Source organism: Elephas maximus, chromosome 4 (assembly GCF_024166365.1).
Source record: "Elephas maximus indicus isolate mEleMax1 chromosome 4, mEleMax1 primary haplotype, whole genome shotgun sequence".
Lineage (NCBI taxonomy): Eukaryota > Metazoa > Chordata > Mammalia > Proboscidea > Elephantidae > Elephas > Elephas maximus.
In genome coordinates, this window is record NC_064822.1 from 163,442,990 (window position 1) to 163,468,260 (window position 25,271).

The 25,271-nt window shown below is 39.7% G+C and overlaps 1 long non-coding RNA gene across 1 annotated transcript in view; it reads left to right on the plus strand.

The window, feature by feature from the left end:
• Window positions 1-20,503, plus strand: part of LOC126075907 (uncharacterized) — a 319,320-nt gene extending 298,817 nt beyond the window's left edge. Inside the window, exon 15 of the long non-coding RNA XR_007517341.1 lies at window positions 20,378-20,503. This is a non-coding gene — a long non-coding RNA (uncharacterized LOC126075907). The remainder of the gene's footprint in view (window positions 1-20,377) is intronic.
• The last annotated feature ends 4,768 nt before the right edge of the window (window positions 20,504-25,271 follow it).

Below are 25,271 nucleotides of genomic sequence, written 5' to 3' on the forward strand. Positions count from 1 at the left end.
GCAATGAAGAAGTCATTGGTCTTGCAAAATTCTATCGCTTGATCTCCGGCATTGTCTCTATCACCAAGTCCATATTTTCCAACTACCGATCCTTTTTCTTGTCTCCCTTGTATGTGTATGGTTATTATCCTATCACTGAAAGTGTTGTACTTCAGGATAGATCTTGAAATACTCTAGTTGATGATGAATCCAATGCCATTCCTCTTCAAGTTGTCATTCCTAGCATAGTAGACCATATGATTGTCTGGTTCAGAATGGCCAATACCAGCCCATTTCAGCACACTAATACCTAGGATATCAATCTTTATGTGTTCCATTTCATTTTTGATGATTTCCAATTTTCCTAGATTCATACTTCATACATTCCAAGTTCCGATTATTAATGGATGTTTACAGTTGTTTCTTCTAATTTTGAGTCAAGCCCCATCATCAAATGAAGGCCCTGAAAGCTTGACTCCATCTACTTCATTAAGGTCTACTCTACTTTGGGGAGGCAGCTCTTCCCCAATCGTCTTTTGAATGCCTTCCAACCTGGGGGACTCATCTTCCGGCACTGTATCAGACAATGCTCTACAGCTATTTGTAAGGTTTTCACTGGCTCATTCTTTTCAGAAGTAGATTGCCGGGTCCTTTTTCCTAGTCTGTCTTAGTCTGGAAGCTCAGTTGAAACCTGTTCACCAGGGGTGACCCTGCTGGTATCCAAATACCGGTGGCATAGCTTCCAGCCTCACAGCAACAATGCAGCCTTTACAGTATGACAAACTGACAGACACATAGGAGCAGAGATCCCCTAGGCATAGGAATATCTTGGTACGAAGAGGTTCCCATGTTGCTTGTGGTATCTCAGTTGCTAGTGGCTGGGAATATGGTCTTGGTCAGCTATGACCAATGCAAAAATGCTGGCTAAGGAAGACAATTCACATAGCAATGCAGTAGTGTAGGAGGGTGGATCTCTTTAAGGAGAGAAGGGAGGAGGCAGGGCTCAGAAGGCAATGGTTGAGGCTGGGCTTTTAATTACTACTCGCAAAGAAATAATGTCCTCTAGCAGCAGGGGTTGGGTTAGTTTATGAGCACTGTGTCCTAGCATTCCTAGCAGTTCTCAGTCTTTTTGGTCTCAGGGCCCCTTTACCCCTTAAAAATTATTAAGGTCTCCAAAAAGCTTTTGCTTATGTGAGTGATATCTACCAATACATGAAAATTTGTCTCACATACTTCGGACACGTTATCAGGAAGGATCAGTCCCTTGAGAAGGACATCATTCTTGGTGAAGTAAAGGGTCATGGAAAAGGAGGAAGACCCTCAAGGAGATGGATTGACATAGTGGCTGCAACAATGGGCTCAAGCCTAACCACCAACATGAAGATGGCACAGGACCATTTTGTTCTGTTTTACATAGGGTTGCTATGAGTCGGAACCAATTCAATGGCACCTAACAACAACAGTGGTTAAGTGTTAGAGACGCTAACCAAAGGGTCATCAGTTTTGAAGCCACCAGGCACTCCTTGGAAACTCTATGGGGCAGTTCTACTATGTCCTATAGGGTCGCTATGAGCCGGAATCGACTCAGTGGCACTGGGTTTGGCTTTTTGGTTTGGTAACAACAAACTACTGATATTTATTTCATTTGAAATAAAAACCAAGAAAGTTAAAAAATATGTATTTATTAATTTGTTTAAAAAGAGCCCTGGTGGTGCAGTGGTTAAGTGCCTGGCTGCTAACCTAAATGTATCCGGTTTGAACCCCTCAGCTACCCCAAGGGAGAAAGACATGGCAGTGTGCTTCTGTAAAGATTACAGGTTTGGAAACAATATATTTATTATGAAAAATATGTATGTTCTCCAAAGTAAGACAAAACTTAGTGAGAAAATGCCATTGTTTTGCATTTTTACAAACTCTTTAATGTTTGGTAGAAATAGGAGACAGTTGGATTGTCGTATCTGTTTTTGCATTCATTCTGTCACAATTTATTTTGGTTGAAGAAAATCTAACCCCACACAGACACATAGTTGGAAAAGGAAGGAGAATTTAATTGCTTTCTCAGATAATTGTGGGTATTCTTCTTTGATAGTCTACCAAAACTCAAAAAAGGTAGTAGTTTCTTAAAGGTTAGTTGCAATGTGAAATCTGAAACCATGTCAACGACCTCTACAAACTTTGCTACATTGAAATTCATTGATCTATCTTGTACTTTAAGTAGATCTTTTATCCATGCAAGACTCTGTAGTATCATGTATTGTGCAGTGGCCATTTGGAAAATATTGTTTTCCCAAATTATTTTATATTTATAAATATATTACATTAATTAACATCTCAGCAGAAAAGTCTTTAAGTTTTGGGAAGCTGTCATGTTCGTGATGGCCAACACAAGTTTTCCAAAATTCTAATTTTTGCTTGAAATCTTCCAATTTTATCACGGAAAACAAATACTGACTGTGTTTTCCTTAAAATGGCAAGTGCACTTAAGGTGACCAACCATCCCAGTTTGCCCAGGACTAGGAAGATTCCCAGGAAGTAAGACTTTCAGTGCTAAAACCAGGAAACTCCCAAACCCAGATGAGTCATGCTAGGTTCATTCATTTTTGAGAAAATATCCATCAAATAACCAAATCAGAGAAACTAGAGTTGTCTGTCACCCATTTTTTTAAAGTAAAAATGTGTTACACACACACACACACAAAGGAACTAGTTTAGCTGGCAACTCAAATAATCACAGGAGTGTTTTTCTCTCAGATAACCATTGTTCTTGATACACAACGGATGTGTTTTGTGGGTATTTTTCATGTCATCCCTCAGAATACTAAAAAGACATGTACTCAAGGGTCAATGTTTAATAAAGACATTAATTTGTACTGCTTCATCAAAGACATTCTTAAATGAAACAGGCTTTTTTTAAATGTAAAGCATGTGGCTATGAAGACTATGATGATTCCCAGTATCTGGTTCACTGACTTGATTTGTGCTAAGGCATCTGTAGTTTTACCCATCATTGCATTTGCATCATTAGGTGAATGTCAACATAGTAAAAAATGCAAATAATTTTGTACTGTATTATGAAAATAGTTTTAACCTTGAGGATTCTTGTCCCCAAGTGTTCAGGAACCATTCTTTGAGAAGTCCTGCCCTGGAGCTTAAGCCTTCCTGGAGGCTCTGTGTTAGAATTGGTTCAGACATCTGCCCCCTTGTGAGTCTAGATACAAACAATATTCTCTTTTCCTTTCCCCCAAGGATCTTCCCAGGGCTTAAAATTCTCAAGGCAAAAATATAATAAGTAAATAACAATAATAATAATTATCAGAGCACACAAGCAGAAGTTGAATATATCCTCTGTATGATAATGACCCTAAGCTGACCCTATGCCTACACATGTAAATAAAGTTACTTTCAGTGACTCAAGAGTCCTCTATCTTCGTCCTTCTAAGAGAATTCACCTTTTACGATTCCAACATCATTTTCTGGCCCCTCCTTCTAAAAAAGAGTGAATACAGAATACACATTTAATCTCTATTGGATCACAACCCTTCTACATATTTTAATACACTTTAATTGCCTAATAGCTATAATTAAGGCAAAAGACTAGCATTGATAATAGGTGAAAAATAGAGCCATTTTCAAATTAGTTGAAGTACTCATTTTTATTATTTCACTGCAGATATTAACAGATTTTATTTTTGGCTGTAACATGAACTTAAGATTTGAGACTGATATTTGCTAGGAAAAAATCTCAATTGGAATCATAAAAATAAAAATGACATGTTGTAACCTCAAGGCCTCTGCACAAAAACAAGGTTTTGTAATAGAAAGTAGACATGATTCGACTTCTCCACACCTTAAAGTTTTCCATAAACTTGAAGCTGTCCAGGGTTCTATTATCTGTCTGGACATCTGCCACAGGCTGATGAATGAAATAAATAGTACAGTGGTGACATTTAGTTACATACAGAGTTTTAAATATATATATATATGTATATATATATATATATATATACACGCATGTATAAGGGCTGATGAAAAGAAGTCTGTGATGAGATTGATAGGTAGATGTATTCCCTGGAGACATTTATTGCTGTTCTCTGGAGTCAGAAACATAAGCCAGAATTAATTTGTCTACATAGTTATAGTTTCCACTTATGTGGCATTTAATAGTTAAACATTAAACATGTACTATCTTATTTAAAAAAAAAAAAATCTTCCCAGCATTTATAAAGTAGGTTTTCTCTTTTTCTTTCCATTTGACCAGAGGAAGCCAAGGCCAAGTGATTTGACCAAGGCCACATTACAGAATGCTCCTTTGAAGCAAGAAAGATGAGACTTTGTCTCACTTACTTTGCAATTGTTATCAGGAGGGACTATCATGCTTGGTGAAGTATATGGTCAATGAAAAAGGGGAAAACCCTCAACAAGATGGAATGGCACAGTGGCAACAATGGGCTCAAACATAGCAAAGATTGTGAGGATGGCACAGAACTGGGCACCATTTTGTGCTGTCGTACATAGGGTCCCTATGAGTAGAAACCAACTCGATGGCACCTAACAACAACAACACATTACAGTAAATATCCAAACCATATTTGTCAAGCCAGAGTGCTATGCTCTATTCTATGGGCATAGTGGCTTCACAGATTCTTGGATGGTGCAGAGGGAAAGAGCAGGGGTTGAAAATTTAAATATGGCAGAGTGGAATCACTTATTCATTTCTGCTATTTCCTAGTGATGGACTGTTGGCAATTCAGTGTCATCTGCCCTTCCTCTATCCCCCATGCCTCTCCCCTGTAGGACAGTGACTGGAAGCCTGGGAACACATTTCCCAGAGTCCCTTTCTAGTATTTCAGGTTAGGTGGAAGGTAGAAGAGAGGCAGATGTAATTTTATCGATCCTTTGGTTGGAATTTGCAGAGGTGTGCGCTTTAGTGGGTCTGAGGGTTTGCAGCTGCCTGCAGGTGGTTTGCAGTGTTGCACCTGACTCAGCACTGTAAGCATCAGTGATTATTGCTGGTGGTTTCCTGTGGTTCCTACAACTTCCTGACTCTGAAAGCTGAAAGAAAACAAATAGAGACTTCACCTGATCTTTGAAACTCCAACCCTTATAACAGAGTTGTAAACATCTATATTCCCTAAATCAAATTCCTTCCTGCTTAAAACACCTTGAAAGGTTTATGAATAGCTGAACAAACACCAACTGATGAATCCCCCAAAGTCATTAAAATAATAGTAAGAGAAGAAAAGAGGCATAAATTTTCAAGAACAAAGAAAGTATGAGTTAAAACAACAACAGAGACATCAACAAGTTTTTCAAAGATAGAATTCAGATGAGTAAATGGTAACTGACATATCAAAGGGAGGAAAACTGAAACCCAACTAGTGGGAAAATAATGATAAGAAGTAAACTGATTCATACTACAGATTCCTGGAAAGGTTAAGGAAGAGAAAGCGTCATGTGATTTTGAAGTTGGTAGTTCAGGATGAGTTAGGAATAGGTGGGTTGGTTGTAAGTCTGTATACGAAAAGTTTGCTGGTTTGGCAATCTTTTTTTGTAAACACTCGCCTAGTAAATATTTTAGATTTTGTGGGTCATATAGTCTCTGTCACAACTATCCAACTCTACAGTTGTAGTGGGAAAGCAGCCATGGATGATACCTAAATGAATGGGCGTGACTGTGTTCCAGTAAAACTTTATTTACAAATCAAGCAGCAATCCAAATTTGGCTCATGGGCTATAGTTTGCTAAACCCTGTGTTGGACTATCAGAACCCTTAATCAGCTTGCATATGCCCCCTCATCCAGAAAAAGACACAAAATGTGTTCTATGGATAGATTGAAATAAAGAGACTCTATTGTTGCAGACACTAGACATAGTAGGGGTGTGAGTGTGGGCTGAAGAACTGTGCAGAAAACAGAGGAACTGTATGAAAGTCTGCAAGCTAAGTCATGTGACCCACAAAGACTACCTGGTCCGACTCCTAAAAAGCATACTTATTAGAAATAAGGAGGTAAATAATAAAAAGAACACTAAAAGGAAATCTAAAGTGGCTACCTAAGGGAAGAGAGAATCAAACATGAAGCGATCACTCACTTTATAGGTATTATAATAATCATTTGAACTTTAAAAGTGTTGCATGTATTATTTGGATAAAATTAAATTAAGAAAAAAATAAAAGTAGAAGAACTGAAGGTATTGATGCATGTTTCATGACCCAGTGGAGCCAGCAGGGCAGGTATTTTATCATTTGGATTTTCCAGGTGAAGAAGATGAAGGATTAAACTCTAAATGTGACTGACATAAAAGGAAAACTATTGTATTGCAGAAGGGAAATCTATTGGGTTTAGTTAGTAAAAAGTAGAGTGAGTTTTCAGTAAATTAATAGGAGGTAAAAAAATTTTTTTTTTTTTTATTGGTAGAAACTCACAAATAAAAACAGAAAGCACTATAGAGAATTAAGATTTTTGTGACCACAAGGATTGTTCCAGCCAAAAATATAGTTGGGCACCAACAGCTCCAACTGAGTTGAAGATCTTGGCTAAGACTGAGCAATACTGGCACATCTCTCCTAGTTGCTCCAGCTACGAGCTCTCTCCCCATGTTAACGTAATAATGAAAAAAATGCAACTGAAAAAAACAATAATTAGGCTCAGAGTAACACATGGCCTAGCTAACTCCATCTTGGAGGTGGTATTGGAGTGAAATTTGAGGGGTTGGGTGTATGTGCAGTAGATAAAGGGTGAGATGATGAGAAGATAGCCCTGGGTTATAAATAAATGTGGGCTGGAAACTCTCTTGATTAATACTGACATGTTCCACCTCTTTCTGATATCATTGAAGTAGGTGTAGGTTTCTGCCTTATCTGTTCTAACCGGAACCATCATTTTAGGGAAGAAAACTCTAAGACAGGTAGATGCCAGAGCTCATAACCATACCCCATAGCTTTGGAAATTAGCTTGGGTTACTGCAAATTATCCCAACTGGGCTTCCCCGATTGCTGTCCCCATTTCTTGCCACCATCAAGGAGGATAAAACCTACTCAAATAGGTGTGGGAAGATGGAAGGAGAGGTTAACACGAAACTGTGTTCTAGCAACATAAATAACAATGCTTGGATATTGCATATGCCTCTCATCAGCCAGATGAACTTGGGCTACTGCCTTAGAGCCTCAGTTTCCTCTTCTGTTAAAAAAAATACTTGGGGCATAATAATACCTTCCTCATTCACTTTTCCAAAAAACAATATTTTATTTACTGTAGTGTTTGACCAATTGTAGGCACATGCGCACACACATGCACACACACACAAAGATAGGCATTATTATTTTCATCACCCTCTGCTTGGAAAAAAACACAAGGAAAAATACAGAAGCCTATATATTGGTTGATTACCCTTCAAGGGTAACCAGGAAAAGGTAGTAGATGAGAGTCTGAATTTGTTTCTGATAGAAACCCTGCTCCCCAGTTGTTAGTTGTGGGATTTTGAACAAGTTACCTAACCTCACATCATCTTGGTTTCCTCATCTATAGAATGGAATCAACAACTTTTTTTTTCATGAATCTGTTTTGGTGATAAGATACGATAACAAAGGTAATCTCTTAATAAACAGTGGCTATTATTTTTTTATTATTTTTAGCAATCACATGAATACTCAGTCACTTAGTTGGTTAATGAGGATGGGGCCCCAATCTAACCTTCCTTTCCAGCGCCAGGACCGCCCACCATGCCCACTCTTTTATAGTCGGAGAATCTTCCCCTGATTTCACTGGGTGAGAAAAGGTTCCTCTGGCTTTGCCTGAACGTGAGTGCACACTCTTCCACATAACCTTCTTCAGCTGCATACTCTTAATGAGTGAAAAGAATGTTTATTTGGCATGAACAGTTTCTTTCTTTCCTCTGGTAACCACTGAGTTAGGGATGTCCCCTAAAGAGAGCCTGCAATCTTCTGTCTTGGGCTCCTTTTTAATTAAAACTCTGAATGGCTTATGAGCAGCCTGCCAGGGGTGAAGTTTGGGTGGGGGCAGTGAATGAGGAAGCTCCTATGGAGTAAGATGCCAATGGCTGCAAAAACCACTGAACACCAGGCATCCAAGATCATTATTCATATTGCTCAACATGATTTCTCGGACTTGGCACTTCTGCATAGGGTGTACGCCCACTAAATGCCTTCATCTGTCTGAGGCAGTGATGCAGCACTTCCTTTTCAAATGGGAATGCTTTTCAAGGCTGTATAACCCAAGAAACTTGAACTTCCGCAGGTCAGCAATAAAACCCCAAATCTGTCATCTTGATCAGAGTATTGCACATTTTCTGGAATGTGGGACACAGCTTAACCCAGTTCTGTGCAGTTATCAGGACTGTAAATTTAAACTGCTGACGTTTTGGTTAGTAGCCATAGCACTTAACCACTATGCCACCAAATCTATCCGTAGATTTGATATCCTGATGCAATGAAGGGTAGCTCATATTGCCTTTCCAATTTTGATTACAAAAATGTCCCCTTGACATGTCGCCTGTGGGAAGATGAGTGATTCGAAGATTGGGGAAGCATTTTAAATGATTTTTACCTTTCTCATGTCTTTGTATTTATTTTATAAAAATAATTGTATTTTTATATTATAATAAAATAAAGAGTCTAGATCTGTGGTCCTTAATTTCTTTGAGAAGTTGGACAAGGCAGGGCTCACAGACTGTTTTTGAACCCTGTCTTCATGCATGTGAATGTATGCACACTTATATGTACGCACACACACTTCCCACAATTTTATATCAAATTTTCAAGTAATCCATGATCTTTGACTAAGAACCATTGATTTGGGTCAAAGGATGGAAATAGAGTAAGGGGTAATATGTTTAGGGGGTAGAAGAAGGATTCCTGGGACTACAGCCAAATCCTGATACACACCTTCATGCCGCAAACTCCTTGAAAAGTCCATCAAAAGTTTTAATTTAGATTTTGGAGGGAGAATGGAAGGAAGAAAACTAGATAGAATAAAAGGAAGGAGGGATGGAGGGAGAAAAGAAGGTAAGAAAGGCCAGTAGGCAGAGACCATCAGAAAAGTTCAACAAATATTCATGTATTATCCACTGTACACCAGGTGGAAACACTAGTAGTATAATGGCTAAGTGCTATGGTTGCTACACTAAAGGCCAGCAGTTCGGATACATCAGGCACTCCTTGGAAACTCCATGGGGCAGTTCTACTCTGTCCTGTGGGGTGGCTATTAGTCGGAATTGACTTGATAGCAATGGGTTTTTATACACCAGGTGTCCCTGGGTGGTTCAAACTGTTATCACATTCAGCTGGTAACCAAAAAGTTGGAGGTTTGGGTCCACTCAGAGGCACCTCAGAAGAAAGGGCTGGTAGCCTGCTTCCAAAAAATCAGCCACTGAAAACACTAGAGAGCACAGTTTGCTCTGATACACATGGAGTTGCCATAAGTCAGAATGAACTCAATGGCAACTAGTTTATACACCAGGCATAATGCCAGAGCAGAGTGTGTAAATATACATAAGCACTGTTTTTGTCCTGGAGGGTTTCATAGAATGAAAGGGGCTCAGACTTGCATCATTTAGCTCTGCCAAGGGGCACACAAAGTGCTCAGAGAGGACAGTGGGGGTCGGTGGGAGCATTCAGGAGAAACTTCAAAGCAGAGATGTTTGAGTTGGGCCTTAAAGCATAATGATGATTTTAGCACACCATGAGAGTTTAAATATTTTTAGACCTCTTGAATGCCTGTGGAGTTGTGCTGGCTGGATGACTCACGCCATTGTTTGGAGCAGCTGGAGTTGTTCGACAGAGACATACTGAGCATCTGCTTCGAGGTGCGTTTGGGGGAGAAACAGAAAAAGCATCATTCTGGGCTGTGTTTTGCAGGAACTTAGAATCTCGGAAGTAAGGTAACTTAATAATGCTGAATACAGACCAAAAAGGGAAGGAGGGAAGGAGGCAGTGAAGTAGGAGGTCAGGGCAGGAGCAGACGGAGCGGCCTTGAACAGCAGAGAGGCCTCTTCTGGGTTCAAATTAAGCATCAAGAAAAGAACTGGCAGCTGAACCTAGAGACTGGAGTACACCTGGCTGAAAGTCTAAGCATCTGGGTCTTTCCTAAAAGTGAAATCTTTCAGAAACTTAGGTGATGAGGTATTCTGTCTTTACTTCTTCTTCCCCTATTTTCTCAGCTCTACCATTTTGTGAATAAAAGTTACTTTATTTTTGCTTTTTTGTTTTGTAGTCCCTAGAAACGGTAGACATGTTCACCTGGGATAAGATCCTTGAACCCCAGCCTGCTTCTGGTTAGGTTAGCAGAGGGAATTGCAAATATTTAAAACACATAATTGTGGTTGTTTTATATTTTTAAAAACCTACTTCTGCTGTTTTCCCCATTTTCTGATATATTTTGTTATAAGTGATGCTATCACATTATGCTGTTTCCCATTCTTCTCAGTCCTGGGTTTGACTTCCTTTTATGAGACAGGAATGAACTTCGGTCTCATTAAAAGAATAGTGTATTAGCTTCCTAGGCCCGTCGTAACAAATTATCACACACGGAGTGACAAAATAATAAAAATTTATTCTCTTATACTTCCAGAGGCCAGAAGTTTAAAATCAAGGTATCAACAGGGTTGGCTAATTCTGGAAACTCTGAGGGAGAATCCATCCCATGACCCTCTCCTAGCTTCTGGCGGCTGCAGGCATTCCTTGGCTTGTAAACATCTCTCCAATTTCTGCCTCCATTTTCACAAGGCCTTCTCCTCTGTGTTTCTTGTCTTCTTATAAGAACATTCATAATTGGATTTAGAACCCACCCTAATCCAGGATGATCTCATTTCTAAATTCTTAATTACATCTTCAAACACCCTTTTTTCCAAATCAGGTCACATTCACAGGTCTTAAGTGGACATATTGGAACATATCAACCCACTAGCAAACCAAAAACCAAACCCATTGCTCTCAAGTTGATTCCAACTCATAGCAACTCTATAGGACAGAGCAGAACTGCTGCATAGGGTTTCCAAGGAATGGCTGGTGGATTCAAACTGCCGGTCTTTTGGTTAGCAGCAGAACGCTTAACCACTGAGTGCAGGCAGCCAAAATAGATGGAATAAGAAAAACCTGTTCCATTTAGATACTATTTTGGCTTTTTCAAGGAATGTATTCATTCATTCATTATTGCCCAAGTTTATTGAGAGCCTATGCTATGCGAAGTTCCTGGGTGGAGCAACCCATTTGCACTTGTCAACTTGCAGGAGGGTTGGAGGCTCAAATTTATCCAGCAGCATGGCTGAAGAAAGTCTTGGCAATCTGCTTTCATATAGACTATAGCCAAGAAAAGCCTACAGAGGGGTTCTACTCTATAACACATGGAATTGGCTCAACAACAGTGGACACACACTGGGCTAGCCACAGATCTAGGCACTGGAGATAATGCGCAGGAGGAAAAACAAACAAAACAAAACCAAGCAATAAGCCCAAATCCCTGCTCTCAGAGAGTGTACATTCCAACTGGGGGAGAAAGACTAAAACCAAAAGAACTAATTAAAACATGTAGTATGCAAACTGATGGTAAGCACTTTGAAGAAAAATAAACCAAGGAAGTGGCATAGGCAGTGCTAGGGGTGGGGGTGGTGGCAATTTTAAGTAAAAAGGCCTCATAAATAAAGCAGCCTCTAAGCAAAGACCCGAAAGTGGCAAAGAACCTGCAGAAGGAATTTTCATGAATCTGCAAAGCTCTGTCCTACTCCAAAGAAGGGTTTCTTTGGAGAGGTCTTTTTAACCGAAGATAGCTTACGTTAAGTGAGTCCCTCAGTGGAGCAAATGGTTAATGTGCTCAACTGCTGATTGAAAAGCTGGAGGTTTGAGTCCACTCAGAGGTGCCTCAAAAAAAAAGACCTGGTGATCTACAGGTAGTTCCAACGATTTCATCTTAAGGTGGTTCTGATATAAGTCAAATAAGTCATTGTTTGCTTTTTCTTTTAGTTTTCATAATTATTGCCATTTATTATCAGTATCTTTATAAATCTGACTTTGTCTTTGGGGTTGGAAACATTACATATAAATTTACAGATACATTTTGATACATACATATGTGCATAAAAATACACAAATCATAAAAATTTACTCTGATAATGTAGAAGATTTGGATGCCATTGGCATAATCCCACTTGTGGAAGGTTCTGGATCATCTGGATTATCCCTGGGAATGGAGATATTGTTTCCAGTCAGAAAGTTAGTGAGAGTTGTCTGAATGGTCCATTTCCTTTTTTCTTCATATAATTTTGCAGTAACATCTCATTGTTTCCAGACTCTCCCTATCAGTTTTAGCAAGGGGATCAATGTTTGGGTCCGTGTTTTCAAGCAACTCAAGCGCCTGACTTAGTTTAGAAAAAACTCCGCTAATTCTTTCACTGTAAAATTTTTTGACAGCTCCTCTCCTTTCTCTTCCTCATTATTTCTTTCTTCTTTAACGTGTCTTTCCTCTTCAAAATCCATTAAGTCCTGATCTGTCAATTTTTCTCCTTTATGATCTATGTGTTGTTCCACATCAGCAATATCAAGTTCTAAATTCAGTGTTCTTGCCACATGGACAATTTTTTCACCAGTCTCTTCCATAATATTATTCTGGTCAAATGCTTGGAGTGTGTTCACATAACTCAGTAATTTTTTCTACATCCCCTGCATACATTTTCCTGTAACTTCTCCCGGGAAGATGTACTAACTGTAAGATGTACCAAAAAAAGGGACGGTCATAAGTGCAGTTCATCATAACTCGATTATGTTGTAAGTTGGGGACTACGTGTACTTCTTAAAAATCAGCCTTTGAAAACTCTGTGGAACACAGTTCTACCCTGACACACAAGGGGTCGCCATGAGTTGGACTTGACTCAATGGCAACTGATGGTTGGAGACTGCATAATGCTAAGGAGTGAGGCAAAATAAAAAAGTGATGGAAGAAGAGTGCAGGCTATTATTTGAAAAATTAGATGGTGAAGAGAAGGGGGTAAATAGAGAAGATTTCTTGTATAAATCTGCAAGATGTTTAAGCATATTAGAAGGTAAACAGTAAGGAAGGAGACAGTAAAACTGATGGATTCAAGGAGGGGGTAATTGATGGGACAAGGTCCCAGAGCGTGGAGTGGGAGCTAGCATGTATAAGGATAAAATCTGTTGCCGTCAAGTCAATTCTGACTCATAGGGACCCTATAGGACAGAGTAGAACTGCTCCATAGGGTTTCCAAGGACTGGCTGGTAGATTTGAACTGCTGACCTTTTGGCTAGTAGCTGTAGCTTGCCATAGCTCTTAACCACTATGCCACCAGAACTCCATGTATAAGGATATAGTTGGCAATATAAGTCTTGAGAAGGAATGATGGCAAGGAATAACTTCTTTGTCCTATTTAAGAAGGAAAGTGACAAGGAAGAACTCCAGGTTCTCTGTGCCATCCTCAGTGAAGGTGGGAAGTCAATTTAAGATAAATTAAGTCAGTATCTTGAATATATAATTTCTCCTCAATAAAGTCAACATAAGGAGCTCTGGTGGTGCAATGGCTAAGCACTTGACTGGGTAACTGAAAGGTTGGCAGTTCGAACCCACCCAACAGTTCTACTGAAGAAAGATCTGGCATTCTGCTTCCATAAAGATTGCAGCCTAGAAAACTGTATGGGGCAGTTGTATTCTGTAGCACATGGGGTTGCCATGACTTGAAACCGACTTGACAACACCTAACAACAACAAAGTCAATGTGTTAGTGAGCAATTATTTATCTTCAAAACAGTCTCAAAGGAAGGCTTAAGCTGATGCCTGTATATTACAAATGTGGAAGCAGATATCTTCTAAAATCCCCTAAATCTTCTGTGCTTCCTGCTTTGCAGGCCATAACATTTCCCAAAGAACAGCTCAGTGTTAATGCTGGTGATGGTGGCATTTTGTTTTTTATAAAGCTATTCTTACAACTATGAGTGTTTGTTCATACAGTGCTCAGGTTTATGCTCTGAATATCTATGTTTCGAGATCTAAAGTCAAAAGACCTTAACCAATGATTCCTTCAAAACTAGCTGTGTTAGTTCCCTGGGGCTGGCCATAACAAAGTATCACAAACTGGGTGGCTTATAAGAAATGAAATTTTTTCTCTCACAGTACTTACTGGAGGCTAGGAATCCCAAATCAGAGTATCATGCATGTTGACTCTTTCTGAGGCTTCAAGGGAGAATCTGTTCCATGCCTCTCTCCTATCTTCTGATGACAGCTGATAATCCTTGGTGTTTCTGGACAGTACAATCTCTGCTCTGTCTTCACATGGCTGTCTTCCTTCTGTGTCATTCTCTCTGTCTGTTCTCCTCTTGTATAAGGACACCACTCATATTGGATTGGGATCCACCATTCTCCAGTACAACCTCATATTAACTGACAATACCTTCAAAGACCCTATTTCCAAACAAGGTCACTTTCACAGGTTCAGAGATTAAGACTTTGACATGTATTTTTCGGGGGCACAATTCAATATACAAAACTAGCTTTACATTGTGTTCTGCAAAGAAAGGTTGTCATCAAGTAAATTGAGACATGCTGCATCCTGTATGCCACTTAGAGTTTAGGTGGCCAATGTTGTTGTCATTAGGTGCCGTTGAGTCAATTACCAATCACAGGGACCTTATGTACAACAGAACGAAATACTGCCTGATCCTGCGTCATCCTCACAATAGTTGTTATGCTTGAGCCCATCGTTGTGGTCACTCTGTCAATCCATCTCATTGAGGGTCTTCCTCATTTTCTCTTTTTTCACTGACCCTCTACTTTACCAACCATGATGTCCTTCTCCATGGACTGATCCCTCCTGGTAACATGTCCAAAGAATGTGAGACGAATCTCGCCATCCTTGCTTCTAAGGAGCATTCTGGCTGTGCTTCCTCCAAGATGGATTTGTTCGTTCTTCCGGCAGTCTACTGTATATTCAATATTCTTCACCAACACCGTAATTCAAAGGTTTCAATTCTTCTTCCATCTTCTTTATTCATTGGTCAGCTTTTGCATGCATATGAGGTGACTGAAAACACCATGGCTTGGTTCAAGCATACCTTAGTCTTCAAAGTGACATCTTTGCTTTTTAACACTTTAAAGAAGTCTTTTGGAGCAGATTTTCCCAACGCAATACATCGTTTGATTTCTTGACTGTTCCTTCCGTAAGTGCTGATTGTGGATCCAAGTAAAATAAAATTCTTGACAACTTTAATTTTTTCTCCGTTTATCATGATGTTGCTTACTGGTCCATTTGTGAAGATTTTTGCTTTCTTTATGTCGAGTTGTAATCCATACTGAAGGCTGTAGTCTTTGGTCTTCATCAGTAAGTGCTTCAAGTCTTCTTCACTTTCAGGTGGTCATTATCTTAGTAAAAGACCTGAGAAGTCCTGCAGGAAGAAATCAGTTTAAGTTGATGGCCCATGTTTTAAAATACTCATTTGAGCACAGAAGTTTTGTTCTGTGTTAGTACCTATTAACCTTCCAAGGACTGGAATTCCAGAAAACACACTGAGAAATACTAACCTGGATGTACCAATCCCTTCTTTGATGTTTTCCTTTTCTTGTTAGTTTTGTCTCACAAATCTCAGAGGAAAACCTGCCTCATCTCTGCCAATGTTTTTCTGGCCCCCTTTGCAGATTCTTTGCTCTTTGCTTTTCTCTAGGAAGTGTTTAGAGAGTGACATTTCAATAAATGGCATTCCACAGAATTCGAGTTACATACTGAAGACCTTATATATATATATTTTATTTTGGGCTCAATTTCTTTCTACTGTTCCAATCTCTGACACCCCTGTGGCGGTTTCATGGGCAGAGTTCCATCACATGGGGTTTTCAAACAGAGATAACTCAATGGGAGTGTGGAAATGTGCCTCAGGGGTGTGGAGAAGGCTGTAAATTGAGTCCCATATGAACACACAGCCTAACAGCAAGGTGGCATGGCAGCAGGCTTCTAGCCCATATGTACTTATAGAGAAAGAAGCAGTTGGTTTATAATGAGCTGGTTTACAAACCTATAGCATCTTTTCTGCTGCTGTGATCATGAGCCCCTACTGTAATTATAATGAAGATATTACATAAACATTATTACCATGTATTAAACATATGTGATAGCATCAGATAGTAAGCACCACAATAACAGCAGAATATTAACAAGAACAAATGTTTATGTGTTTGATAAAACATAGCACAAAACTTCTTTAAGCAATGTCTTTCCTTTTGAAGGTTGCCAGCAAGTCTGAAACATAAGATTAACATCAGATAAACAACCAAACAAGGAACAATACACTAGGAAATAAAAAATAAACCCTACAAAATATGAACTGGAATTCCAATTTTAAGGGAACATATTGAGTTTCTTTTCCTTAGCCTAGAATCAGAATGACAATGCTAAGTAGGTATCACAATCAAAATTTAGTGTAAAAGAGAAATATACTTGATAGGAAAAGAGTTCTAGCCTGGAGATATTTAGGGGACAGGGAGAGACAGGACCAAAGATCAGATCAATATGAAATGGAAGACATCTAATGAGAGGACATGAGTTTCAATACTATCTTTATAATAGATCTCCTAGGTGTCAAGACAAATGAAAATGGAGGAAGAGCATAATCTTCACTGTTACGGGTTTAATTGTATCCCCTAACCCCCTAAAATATGTTGAAGTCTTAACCCCAGTATCTGTGAATGTAACTTTACTTGGAAATAGAATCTTCGAAGATGTTATTAATTAAGTTCACATCAGGTCTTACTGGAAAACGGTGAGCCTTAATTCAATATGACTGATGTCCTCATGAAAAAATAGAGATGCAGACAAACACAGATACACACACAGAGGGAAGACAGCCATGTGAAGATGGAAGCAGAGATTGGATTGATGCATCTACAAGCCAAAGAATGTCAAGGATTGCTGGCGACCACCAGAAGCTAGAAAAGGGCAAGGAAGGATATTCTCCTAGAGTCTTCAGAGAGAGTATGGTCCTGCTGACTCCTTGATTTCAAAGTTCTGGACTCCAGAGCTGTGAAACAATAAATATCTGCTGTTTTCAAGCCACCTAGTTTGTGGACTTTGTTATGGCAGTCCTAGGAGACTAATAGATGCATTAAGATAGCAAAATATAGGAAACAAACAGAAATATGCATCTGTAGTAAAATATAGAACTGATGGAAAAACAAATGATCACAAATGAGAAGTCTGTTTCAGAGAATGCATTTGAACTCATTGTGTTGGGCGGTGGAGGTGGGGGGTCATAAACTGGATATTAGGAGACCTGAGTTGTAAGCTGTCCAAAACAAAAACCAAACCTGTTACCGTCAAGTCAATTACAACTTATAGCTACCCTATAGGACAGAGTAGAGCTGCCTCATAGAGTTTCTAAGGAGCAGTTGGTGGACTCAAACTGCCAAACTTTTGGTGTAAGCTGTCCATAGCAGGCTAATTCATGTAACAAACAAACCCCATATCTGAGTGGATAGCATAATAAAAGTTTATTTCTCAGAGATAATCACAGACCAATGTAGTCAGCAGTGGTCTCTGGATCACAGGGCATTCAGAAACTTGAGGCCCTTCATCCTATTGGCTCCACAAGTCCTGGGGCTTCATAGTCTTCCACTCCACAAGTGACCAGGAGAGTAATTAAAAAGCAAGCATGTGGAGGTCAGCACAATTGGACTAAACCAAAAGCAAAGAAGTTTCCTGAATATACTGAATGCTTTGAAGGCCAGCACAGCAGGGGCAGGGTTCTGGGGACCATGGTTTCAGAGGACATCTAAGTCAATTGACATAATAAAATCTATTAAGAAAACATTCTGCATCCCACTTTGAAGAGTGGTGTCTGGGGTCTTAAACGCTAGCAAGCAGCCATCTAAGATGCACCAATTGGTCTCAACCCACCTGGATCAAAGGAGAATGAAGAACACCAAGGACACAAGGTGATTACGAGCCCAAGAGACAGAAAGGGCCACATGAACTAGAGACTACATCATCCTGAGACCAGAAGAACTAGATGGTGCCTGGCTATAACCGATGACTGCCCTGACAGGGAACTCAACAGAGAACCCCTGAGTGAGCAGGAGAGCAGTGGGATGCAGACCCCAAATTCTCATAAAAAGACCAGATTTACTGTTCTGACTGAGACTAGAAGGACACTGGTGGTCATGGCCCCAGACCTTCTGTTGGCCCAGGACAGGAACCATTCCCAAAGCGAACTCTTCAGACAGGGATTGGATTGGACAATGGGTTGGAGAGGGACGCTGGTGAGGAGTGAGCTTCTTGGATCAGGTGGACACTTGATGCTATGTTGGGCATCTCCTGCCTAGAGGGGAGATGAGAGGGTGGAGGGGGCTAGAAGCTGGCGAAATGGACACGAAAAGAGAGAGTGGAGGGAGAGAGCAGGTTGTCTCATTAGGGGGAGAGTAATTGGGAGTGTGTAGCAAGGTGTATATGGGTTTTTGTGTGAGAGACTGACTCGATTTGTAAACTTTCACTTAAAGCACAATAAAAATTATTAAAAAAAAAAAAAAGCAAGCATGAAGGACTGCATAAGAAGTTTTAGCAGTCAGCCTGGAAGTTGCAAATATTACTTCTCTCCACTTCTACTGGCAGGACCTATTTGCAAGGGATGCTGGAAAATGTAGTTTTCCCCTGTGTCAGTGAGGAAAATGAAATGGGTTTAAACACATAACATTATCTCTGGCACATAAACCTACAACGGAAAATTTTTTGTCTCACTTTTCTCATCAGTGGTTCAGATTTTGAATCAGAACTGGGTTCATAGCCAGGCTTTCCTACTTACTATCTCAAAAAAGTGGAAGGCCCTCAATGAGATGGGTTGACACAATGCATTGCAACAACAGGCTCAAGCATAACAATGATTGTGAGGATGGCACTGGACCAGGCAGTGTTTTTTCTGTTGTACATAGGGTTGCCATTGGTCAGAACAAACTCAACGGCACCTAATAACAACAACAAGCCCACAGGCATTTTCATTAAAGGAAGGAAGACGTTTTCAGGGTTGGCAGACACTTGGCAACTGTGTCACCACTCTTCACTCCCATAATCATGATTGTTATTGTTAAGCTGCTGGGGAGTTGACTCTGACTCATGGTGAACTTATGTATTACAGAACAAAATGTTGCCTAGTCCTGTGCTATCTTCATGATCTTGGTATGTTTGAGTCCATCTCATTGAAGGTTTCCTTCACTTTCGCTGACATCTCACTTTACCAAACATGATATCCTTTTCAAATTATTGGTTGGTTCTGATGATGTTTCCAAAGCAAGTGAGCTGAAATATTGCCATCCTTGCTTCTAAGGAGCATTCCGGTTGTATTTCTTCTAAGACTGATTTGTTTGTTCTTCTGGCAGTCCATAGTATATTCAATAATCTTCACTAACACCTCAATTGAAATGCGTCAATTCTTCTCTCTTCCTTTTTCTTTGACCAGTTTTCACATGCATATGAGGTGATAGTAAAGACCATTGTTTGGGCCAGATGCATCTTAGTCACAAAGTGACATCTTTGCTTTTTAAAACTTTAAAAAAGTCTTTTGCAGCAGATTTGCCCAATGCAATAATCATTTTATTTCTTGACTGCTGCTTTCATGTACATTGATTGTTTATTCAAGTAGAATGAAATCATTGACAACTTCCATTTTTTCTCCATTTATCATGATGTTGTTTATTGGCTCAGTTGTGAGAATTTAGCCATTGTTAACTGATAATGATAGTTTTCCCCTTTTAGCTTATTAAGTCCTCAGAGCCTTTATCAGCTCAGCAATCTTGGTAGCCATTTGGGTCAATTAGTGTTAGCATGTATGATACAACTTATCTGCCACTCTTGAATTTAGTTTTCATCCTAATAAGGAGAGCAAAAGCTCTGGGACTGGTTGTACCATATAGGTAACAGGTTTGAATACACAAAAGACCCTGATTTCCAAATTGAATTTAACACCATCCAGAGAGAAGAAGAATGTATTGTAGTGACCAGTCATACAAAATCCAGCCTAGGTGCACAGGAGGCTTTAAAAGAAGAAAGACAATGAGGATTAGATGGAGAGGCTTAATGACCAAATATATACCCAAATCAGAAGCTAAATTAAATAAAATCAGGGATGATGAAAAGCTATTTGGTTTTGGTAGTAAAAGGTTTTCAGCCAGATCTCTGAAGCTATTTGTTTGCTGTGACTATTTCAGAAATGTAGGTGGAAGAGGTGTTACAATTTTATGTGTCTGTAGAAAAGGCAGGCTGAGTTCTGTTTTCAAGAAATGTAGCCAAAGACTCAAGTGAGGAAATTGGCCTATGCTTAGGAAGAAGTTGATGATTAAGAAAGGATTTTTTAAATAATAATAATAAATAATAGGATCACAAAAATGTGCTTAAAACTCTATAGAAAGGAAGAGGCGGAGCCAAGATGGCGGACTAGGCGGACGCTACCACGGATCCCTCTTGCAACAAAGACTCGGAAAAACAAGTGAACAGATCACATACATAACAATCTACGAACTCTGAACAACAAACACAGACTTAGAGACGGAGAACGAACAAATACAGGCAGACAGCGATCGTTTTCAGAACTAAGAGCCAGCGTACCAGGCAGGTGACCTTCAGAGCCCAGGCTGGGGCAGAGCCCAGGGGGGCAGATGGCACAGACAAGGGGCCCAGCCCTACCCCCCCAACCCATCCCGGGAGGGAGTCTAGCTGGTTGGCGTGGGTGGGGTAGTGGCGCAGCCGGTGGGAGAAACACCCAGGAGGCAGTGACTGATCTTGGAGTGGGGAGAGTAGCGTCCCAGCCGGGGAGCCGTCCCGCCGGGAGTTTGGCGGGAGGCCGGCGAGGCTCGAGCGTGGGGATCAACTATATTTCCCTAAAGCGACCCCGGGGGGGGCGCCCAGACGTTCGTGAGGGCCACGCCCACCCAGTTCACGCAAGCGGTGCGATGCACCGGAGGGAGAAATCCCCGGGAGGAAGTGACTGGTCTTGGAGCGGGGAGAGCAGCATCCCAGCCGGGGAGCCGTCCCACTGGGATCCTGGTGAGAGCAGGTGGGGTGTGAGCGCATTCCCCTGAATAGACCCCGGGGCGGGCCTAGCTGTTCGTGAGGGCCACGCCCACCCAGTTTGCGCGAGTGGTGCGGTGCACCGGGGGGAGAAATCCCCAGGAGGAAGTGACTGATCTTGGAGCGGGGAGAGTAGCGTCCCAGCCAGGGAGCCGTCCTGCCGGGATTCTGGCGGACGGGGGCGGAGCGTGAACGCGGGGATCAGCTCTATATTCTGTGCTGCTACACGCCTAGCTCTCTGATCCCTCCCCCACCCTCCCTAGGCGGCTCCATTAACATCTGAATACCCTGAGCCAGAAGGAGAATTCACATAGGGATCTGACTGCATTTATTTTTTGCTGATTACCTGGAAAATCTAGTTTCCCAGGGATGGCTCGGAGACAGCAGTCCATATCAAACCACATAAAGAAACAGACCATGACAGCTTCTCCAACTCCCCAAACAAAAGAATCAAAATCTTTCTCAAATGAAGATACAATCCTGGAATTATCAGATACAGAATATAAAAAACTAATTTACAGAATGCTTAAAGATATCACAAATGAAATTAGGATAACTGCAGAAAAAGCCAAGGAACACACTGATACAACTGTTGAAGAACTCAAAAAGGTTATTCAAGAACATAGTGGAAAAATTAATAAGTTGCAAGAATCCATAGAGAGACAGCATGTAGAAATCCAAAAGATTAACAATAAAATTACAGAATTAGACGATGCAATAGAAAGTCAGAGGAGCAGACTTGAGCAATTAGAATGTAGACTGGGACATCTGGAGGACCAGGGAATCAACTCCAACATAGCTGAAAAAAAATCAGATGAATTAAAAAAAATGAAGAAACCCTAAGAATCATGTGGGACTCTATCAAGAAGGATAACTTGCGAGTGATTGGAGTCCCAGAACAGGGAGGGGGGACAGAAAACACAGAGAAAATAGTTGAAGAACTCCTGACACAAAACTTCCCTGACATCATGAAAGACGAAAGGATATCTATCCAAGATGCTCATCGAACCCCATTTAAGATTGATCCAAAGAGAAAAACACCGAGACATATTATCATCAAACTTGCCAAAACCAAAGACAAACAGAAAATTTTAAAAGCGGCCAGGGATAAAAGAAAGGTTTCCTTCAAGGGAGAATCAATAAGAATAAGTTCAGACTACTCAGCAGAAACCATGCAGGCAAGAAGGGAATGGGACGACGTATACAGAGCACTGAATGAGAAAAACTGCCAACCAAGGATCATATATCCAGCAAAACTCTCTCTGAAATATGAAGGCGAAATTAAGATATTTACAGATAAACACAAGTTTAGAGAATTTGCAAAAACTAAACCAAGACTGCAAGAAATGCTAAAGGAGATTGTTTGGCCTGATGACCAATAATATCAGGTACCAGCACAATACAAGGTCACAAAACAGACCATCCTGATATCAACGCAACTCAAATAGGGAAAGCACAGAAACAAACAAATTAAGATTAATTCTAAAAAATAAATAAATAAACAAAATAATACACATAACAGGAAATCATGGAAATCAATAGATAAAAGATCACAATAATCAAAAAGAGGGACTAAATATAGGAGGCATTGAACTGCCAGATGGAGAGTGATACAAGGCGGTATAGAACGATACAAGTTAGGTTTTTACTTAGAAAAATAGGGGTAAATAATAAGGTAACCACAAAAAGGAATATCAATTCCATAACTCAAGAAAAACGTAACGACTCAACAAACATAAAGTTAAACATTATGAAAATGAGGATCTCACAATCTACTAAGAAAAACGTCTCAGCACAAAAAAGTATGTGGAAAAATGAAAAGGCCAACAACACACATGAAAAGGCATCAAAATGACAACACTAAAAACTTATTTATCTATAATTACCCTGAATGTAAATGGACTAAATGCACCAATAAAGAGACAGAGAGTCACGGACTGGATAAAGAAACATGATCCATGTATATGCTGCCTACAAGAGACACACCTTAGACTTAGAGACACAAACAAACTAAAACTCAAAGGATGGAAAAAAATATATCAAGCAAATAATAAGTAAAAAAGAAGAGGAGTAGCAATATTAATTTCTGACAAAATAGACTTTAGACTTAAATCCGCCACAAAGGATAAAGAAGGACACTATATAATGATAAAAGGGACAATTCATCAGGAAGATATAACCATATTAAATATTTATGCACCCAATGACAGGGCGGCAAGATACATAAATCAAATTTTAACAGAATTGAAAAGCGAGATAGACACCTCCACATTTATAGTAGGAGACTTCAACACACCACTTTCGGAGAAGGACAGGACATCCAGTAAGAAGCTCAATAGAGACACGGAAGACCTACTTACAACAATCAACCAACTTGACCTCATTGACTTATACAGAACTCTCCACCCAACTGCTGCAAAATATACTTTTTTTTCTAACGCACATGGAACATTCTCTAGAATAGACCACATATTAGGTCACAAAACAAATCTTGGTAGAATCCAAAACATCGAAATATTACAAAGCATCTTCTCAGACCACAAGGCAATGAAGCTAGAAATCAATAACAGGAAAACTAGGGAAAAGAAATCAAATACTTGGAAAATGAACAATACCCTCCTGAAAAAAGACTGGGTTATAGAAGACATCAAGGAGAGAATAAGGAAATTCTTAGAAAGCAACGAGAATGAAAACACTTCCTATCAAAACCTCTGGGACACAGCAAAAGCAGTGCTCAGAGGCCAATTTATATCGATAAATGCACACGTACAAAAAGAAGAAAGAGACAAAATTAGAGAACTGTCCCGACAACTTGAACAAATAGAAAGTGAGCAACAAAAGAACCCATCGGGCACCAGAAGAAAACAAATAATAAAAATTAGAGCTGAACTAAATGAATTAGAGAACAGAAAAACAATTGAAAAAATTAACAAAGCCAAAAGCTGGTTTTTTGAAAAAATTAACAAAATTGATAAACCATTGGCCAGACTGACTAAAGAAAAACAGGAAAGGAAACAAATAACCCGAATAAGAAACGAGAAGGACCACATCACAACAGAGCCAAATGAAATTAAAAGAATCATTTCAGATTACTACGTAAAATTGTACTCTAACAAATTTGAAAACCTAGAAGAAATGGATAAATTCTTGGAAAAATACTACCTACCTAAACTAACACAATCAGAAGTAGAACAACTAAATAGACCCATAACAAAAAAAGAGATTGAAACGGTAATCAAAAAACTTCCAACAAAAAAAAGTCCTGGCCCAGACGGCTTCACTGCAGAGTTCTACCAAACCTTCAGAGAAGACTTAACACCACCAGTACTGAAGGTATTTCAAAGCATAGAACAAGACGGAATACTACCCAACTCATTCTATGAAGCTACCATCTCCCTGATACCAAAACCAGGTAAAGACATTACAAAAAAAGAAAATTATAGACCTATATCCCTCATGAACATAGATGCAAAAATCCTCAACAAAATTCTAGCCAATAGAATCCAACAACACATCAAAAAAATAATTCACCCTGATCAAGTGGGATTTATACCAGGTATGCAAGGCTGGTTTAATATCAGAAAAACCATTAATGTAATCCATCACATAAATAAAACAAAAGATAAAAACCACATGATCTTATCAGTAGATGCAGAAAAGGCATTTGACAAAGTTCAACACCCATTTATGATAAAAACTCTTACCAAAATAGGAATTGAAGGAAAATTCCTCAACATAATAAAGGGCATCTATGCAAAGCCAACAGCCAATATCACTCTAAATGGAGAGAACCTGAAAGCATTTCCCCTGAGAACGGGAACCAGACAAGGATGCCCTTTATCACCACTCTTATTCAACATCGTACTTGAAGTCCTAGCCAGGGCAATTAGGCTAGACAAAGAAATAAAGGGTATCCAGATTGGCAAGGAGGAAGTAAAGCTATCACTATTTGCAGATGACATGATCGTATACATGGAAAACCCTAAGGAATCCTCCAGAAAACTACTGAAACTAATAGAAGAGTTTGGAAGAGTCTCAGGTTATAAAATAAACATACAAAAATCACTTGGATTCCTCTACATCAACAAAAAGAACACCGAAGAGGAAATAACCAAATCAATACCATTCACAGTAGCCCCCAAGAAGATAAAATACTTAGGAATAAATCTTACCAAGGATGTAAAAGACCTATACAAAGAAAACTATAAAACTCTGCTACAAGAAATTCAAAA